Source organism: Octodon degus, unplaced genomic scaffold (assembly GCF_000260255.1).
Source record: "Octodon degus isolate 3935 unplaced genomic scaffold, OctDeg1.0 scaffold00292, whole genome shotgun sequence".
Taxonomy (NCBI): Eukaryota; Metazoa; Chordata; class Mammalia; order Rodentia; family Octodontidae; genus Octodon; species Octodon degus.
In genome coordinates this window covers 716085-722152 of record NW_004524868.1, presented here as the reverse complement: position 1 = coordinate 722152, position 6068 = coordinate 716085, and positions in this window count along the sequence as shown.

The window sequence follows — 6068 nt, the reverse complement described above, 5'->3', positions numbered from 1 at the left end:
TATATGCTAAATAGCTAGGATAGATGTACAACTACTTTGTCTTAGTTCAATGAGAAGAAATCTTTGTACAAATGGTGTGTAGATTGCTACTGTGTTTCAATAACATTAATAAAAATGGAAAGAAAGACCAGACTACAAATAAATGAAATAAATAACATGAAAAATCTCACAAGAGCCACCTTTTTTTTTTTGCGGAACCGGGGATTGAACTGAGGCCCTTGCGTTTCTCAGGGAAGCACTAACTCCACTGAGCCATCTCCCCGGCCCCAAGAGAAAGAGTCGGGACGGGGCCGCGAACCGGCGACCTTGCGCTCCGCAGCCCGGCGCTGAGACCACCGCGCCAGGTCGCCTCCTTAAGAGCCACCTTTGTTTAAAAGATAATCAGCAAACTTTAGCTTTAGCTGAATTTAAAAAATGCAAATAAATAAAATCAAAGATGAAAATGGAAAGACAACTGATATCTCAGAAGTCTAAATGTTAAAGGAAATCTATTAAGAGCAACTATAGCAAATGAATTGGAAAATGTAATAGAAAATAAATTTCTGAGTGTGAATAACTATTTAAATATATTCATAAGCAGTGAGAAACCTTGAGAAGAAAAAAGATGGCTAAAATAAAAGCTAACCAGGAATCAAAAATCTCTGGGGTATGCAAAAGAAATCTGAAAAACAAGAACTCTTCAAACAGGAGGAATAGTGTTCCAGAAATTAAAAATGATCCAACCACATAGTTAGAAATCAAAGAGAAACTAGCCAAAATGAAAACATGGTAGATTAAATAACAAAGATGCTTTGCAACACTAATCCCAGCTCACAAGGAAGTGAATCTCTCTGCAAACAAAAGGCAAACATGGGAAGAGTTGGCAGCTCCAGTGATTTAAAAAAAAAAAAAAAGGACCAGTTGTACTAACTCCAGTAAGAGCTCATAGTTAACTACAACCTGGAAATACAGTGTGAAATTTTACTCTGAAAGGGATGCATGCCAGGCTAACGTTGGAGAAGAAATTTATGGCAGGGTCCAGAAAATTTGCAACTGATATATCTAATCAGGAACTATTTTGAGAAGGGACATATTGTTTAAGATGTAGATACTCTGGGAAACAGAGGTCAGAGAACAATCCCAGTTCAGCATTTCTAGAGTCACCCTACTATAGTGACTGAGTAGGAAGAGACAGCCATAGAAAACAGTCACATAGAAGGGAGGGCTAGTCTTGGATCTAAAATAAATTTAAGCAATGATAAGTTTAGGATGTGACAGACATTGTGGTCTCATCATCTATGTTAAGAAGCTAAAAATTCATTAGTTTTCAGAGGTAGGCTGGATTATCTTATGTCCAGTAGCCTTGTTGGAACCACTCACTGCCTACTTTTAGGACTGAGCTCAGTGATTTGGTTACTTTGTCCATCTGGCAACATGAACAAGACAATGCTTCAGCTTGGATGGTTGCCACAGACAGTGCAGCTTGTGGGGGCACCTTGCAAGCCCACAGGATGCAAAGATTTTTAGGATAGCAGTGGCTCAGGCTGCACACATGGGCATAAGCACTAAAAGCTGCTGGAATTAGTACAGCCTTGAGGGAGATAGAGCAACAGTGATGGACCCTCCCCAGGGGGAAAAGCAAAGCAGGGTTAAGCAGTCTCACAGCAAGATACAGGCATAGAAACACAATAGTTAATAGCTGTGATTTACTATCCCTCCCCATATCTGGTGAGCTCCAATAGCACAGACCCAGGAAAGCAACCACAAAAACACTTCACCAGAGAACATTTTGGATTCATTTCTCACTTTGTTTGATTTTAAGTTTTCTTTCTTTTATCATTGTTTTCTAATTTTTTTCTATTTCATGATTTTGTTACCTTTACCTAATTATATATACTTTCTATATTCTTTAATTGATTTTTTTGGCAGAACCAGGGATTGATTGAATATTTTAATCTCAGTTTTCTTTCATCCTCCCTCTCATACTTTTCCAAATATTTTTTCTCCTTTTCCACACATTTAAATATTACTATTAAACATTAACTTTTACTTATTTACAATATGTTAACATTATTGATTTCTTTCCTATTGAGGGTAGAATATTTGAAGTTTTATTAGTTCTTGTGTCAATATAAAATTTGTCTTTTATTATATTATTATTCCTGACTTCCTTTCTACTTTTGAAGGTGGCATGGTTACTTTCAGTTGGTTTTTACTCTAAATATTTGGTTTGTTTTCATCAACATTATTTCAGGGCTTTTTCTCTTTGAAGGATCAAGATTGCACAAGTTTGGCACTAAAAATGATATATTGACTATGTTAAGGTGGGTTATAATATCAAAATAAAATGAAATTTGAGTGCCTATCACATGGTAACAGAATCTAATTAAAAAGATCTGCCACAGTGGTAGCAGAGCTTTTGTTTTCTTGATTGATCTTTGTTTGAAAGCACTAAAACAATAAAATCACAAGTGAGTCTGGCAAAAGATGCCTCTGACAACTCTTGTTGATCTTATAGGCACTGAACTAGAGAAAGTTACATAAGATTTTTATCACCAATATGGCAGAAAGAAAGAAAGAAAAAAAGGAAGGAAGGAAGGAAGGAAGGAAGGAAGGAAGGAAGGAAGGAAGGAAGGAAGGAAGGAAAAAAGAGAAACAGTGAAAGAAAGAGAAGAAAAAAAAGAAAAGAAAGAAAAAATTAGGGTAAATATGAGATAAAAGAATTACCAAAATTGAGTCAAGAACACATAAAAACCATAGATAGGTAGTTATGATTATTGTACTTAGTGTAAAATTTATTAATTTTAAAATACAGTTGAAAAAGTAGACTCTGTTTTAGCTACCTTCAGGAATTGGGGAAAAGTTAGATAATATGAACTATCAATGACTATTCTAAAGTGAAAATGGTTAAGATAATGCAGTTTTAGTAATAATAGGAAAAAAGAATGCCAGATTTTTATGAAACTATATTACTTTTTATGTATTTAGTACAGGGTGTACAGGGTCTCATTACATATATTGCACTTGTAATGATTCTCCTGTTTTCAGCCTTCCAAGCACTGGAATTACAGGTAAGCACCACCATGCCCAGTCTCAATCACTGTCTCAGTGCACCCTGAGTTCTGACAATTTCTTCGCCAATATCCAAAGTTATTAATTTTACATTGACAATATTTTGTCATTGAAGAATCATAAAATTTATATTAATATGATGGTTTAACATAATGATGAGGTTGATGTTTACAATAAGATTGTGAACTGAAACTTTTAAAATTTGTATTAAACATTAAATGCAGAAAAAATACATACACAACACATGAGTATTTGTGAAATCAAGAAATTGAGGCATATATTATCATCAAGATTGCCTCATGTGTCACTCAGAAAAATTTAGCCAATTTCCTGCCTTTTAACAACATTTAATAGTCTGGTAAGCTTTGATTTTTACATTTCTGGAATCATTCAGTTTGTGGTTCACACTTAATTTTGCTTCATTAACATTACATATTTGGAATTGTCCATTTATTTAAAACTTTTGTAGCCCATTTGTTCTGGTTACTATATAGTATGTGACAATATCAATAGATTTCAGGTTGAAGCTTTTACAAATATTGTGGATACAAACATTCTTAAACATCTTCTGAGCAATATAAACCCACAATTATGCTGTATATATCAAAACCATATTCCTTTGTTATAAAACATGGAAAACATTTTCTATGTTTTCAGAAAATAGCTTTGGAAAATATTACCCATGTGTAAACCAACAAATCTGAGTTTCCTGCATGGATGTCTTATTATTCCAGTTGTTTTTTATTTCCATTATTACCTGATACTACAAGACTTTTTAATTTTAGCCACCTAATAAAAGTATAATTGTATTAATTCACGGATTTTTAACCCTGATTACTAGGTTACACATATGTTCCATATTTATTGATATTTTACATCCTTTTAGAAATGCCTAAATTGTTTGGGTTTTTTTTTTTTTTCATTTCTTTATGGAGATCTTTTTCATTATAGATATATAGGATTCTTTATGCTTAAACAGTGATTTTTTTTCTACTGCTATACAGGTCACTTTAATCTCATTAATAGTATATTTTTGGACTGGCCAGATACCTCAGTGGACTAACGCGCCTACTTAGGCAGAGCACACTAGCTGGGGTTTGATCCCTGACCTGTTGTGCCAGCCCCACAAGAAGTTGTCAGAGCTCAACAATAGAATATTGATTTGTAACAAACTTAGATGCTAACATTTGAATAATAATGAAAAAAATAATTTACTTAAAATATGTTTGCACAAATGTATAAATATGGAAACTTTGTAATAGTTTGTATTTATTATATATGTACATTTAAGCCTATATCCAAAAACTACTTTAGTCATGAAATTCATCATACTTCTTTAGATACACACATTTTCTTCTTTGGCTATTACAGTAGACTTGATGGTTTATATTGTGTTCTATAGCAGCAATTATTTAACTAATTACACTGTTGATAAATTTATCATTGTTGTTTCATTTGGTCATTATTTCACTAGAGTTTAATATTCTTTGTGAAATATTTCTCTGTTGTAACAACAGCCAGTAGTAGGGCAGGGAAGATAACTCAATGGTCTAAGCACTTTCCCGGAAAGCTCAAGGGCCCAGGTTCAATCCCCAGTACGATATGCCATGCCAGCTGGCTACAGAAACCTAGCAAGGTGGCGCACACTTGTTATCGCAGCACTGGGGAGGATGAAACAGGAGGATCAATACAAGTCTGAGCTGCATAGTGAGAGCCTGTACCAAATTAATTAATTAATTAATTAATGATTAAAAAAATAAAATGCAGTAGTAGAGTAGTATACGGAGAAGTGCATTGCACTAGAACTCTGGGGACTTCTAGTATACAGAAGAAATACTCTAAGCACTGTAGAAATGAGTCATGAGACTAACCTACAGGTTTGATACGTGAGACATGAGGCAGCAAGAAAACAGGCAGCTTTGGAACAAATTCTGACAAAAGCACTTCCAAGGATGTGATGTGTTGGACTTCTACTGAGGAGCAGTATAGGAGTTATCATGGAGTTTCATTAAACCGGTGTCACGCAGAACCAAACGTCATCTGGTGACTGTTGTGGCTACTAGTGGTAAGTGAACCAAGGTTCCTCTTAAGGAAAAGCATTCCCATTGTACACCTTCATAAGCAATAAATTATAGCTCACATAATGAGACACCATCATTAAAGGGTTTTCTTCATACAGTGTGTGAAAATTGCATACTTTCTCATTTAATTACCTCTTGTTGTTCTCTCCTTATTTCTTTGCAAATGTTAATACAGATTCTACCACAATCAGTTCCATGAAAACAGGGATTTTTCTTTAGATTTAACTCCCTGATATATTACAATTGCCCTCAAGTTTTCCTGACACTGAAAACTTAAGAAATACTTGGTGATTATACTGATGAGTGAATGCATGAATCATCAGCTTACTATAAATATTTATGCCCCCTATTGAAATTAGATAAGTCATCTGAGATATAAGAATATATAATCATACATTACATTTTTTATATTTAATTTTATATAGAAAACAAACTTTATCTGCTCTTCAAAGATGACATTGCCAACAGTCACAGATTAGCATACAGTACAGTTTGTATTTACTCTTTACAATTTACAGTAGTGTTTTTTCTTCTGAAAAGTATTAATATAAAATCTAAGTAAACAATGGGGTACTACTGTCATAGCTTTAAGAACTAGTCTTTAGCAAATATTCAAGAATCAAAGTGTGGGGGCTGGAGAGATGGCTCAGTGGTCTAAAGCACCTACTTGGAACAAGCTTGGCAAAGTACAGGGACCACGGTTCGATCCCCCAGCAGCACATGCCAGCCAGCTGCGCCCCCTGGTGGGCTGAGCTGGCCACACACACACACACACACACACACACACACACACACACACTAAATAAATGTTAAAAAAAATTTAAAAAAAAGAATAAAAGTGTGTAATGGATCATTCAATGTTGTAATTTATTAGACAAATACACTAATTTTCACCTTAAAATATATTGCACAGATCTTTAAAAAAAGAAAAAAAAA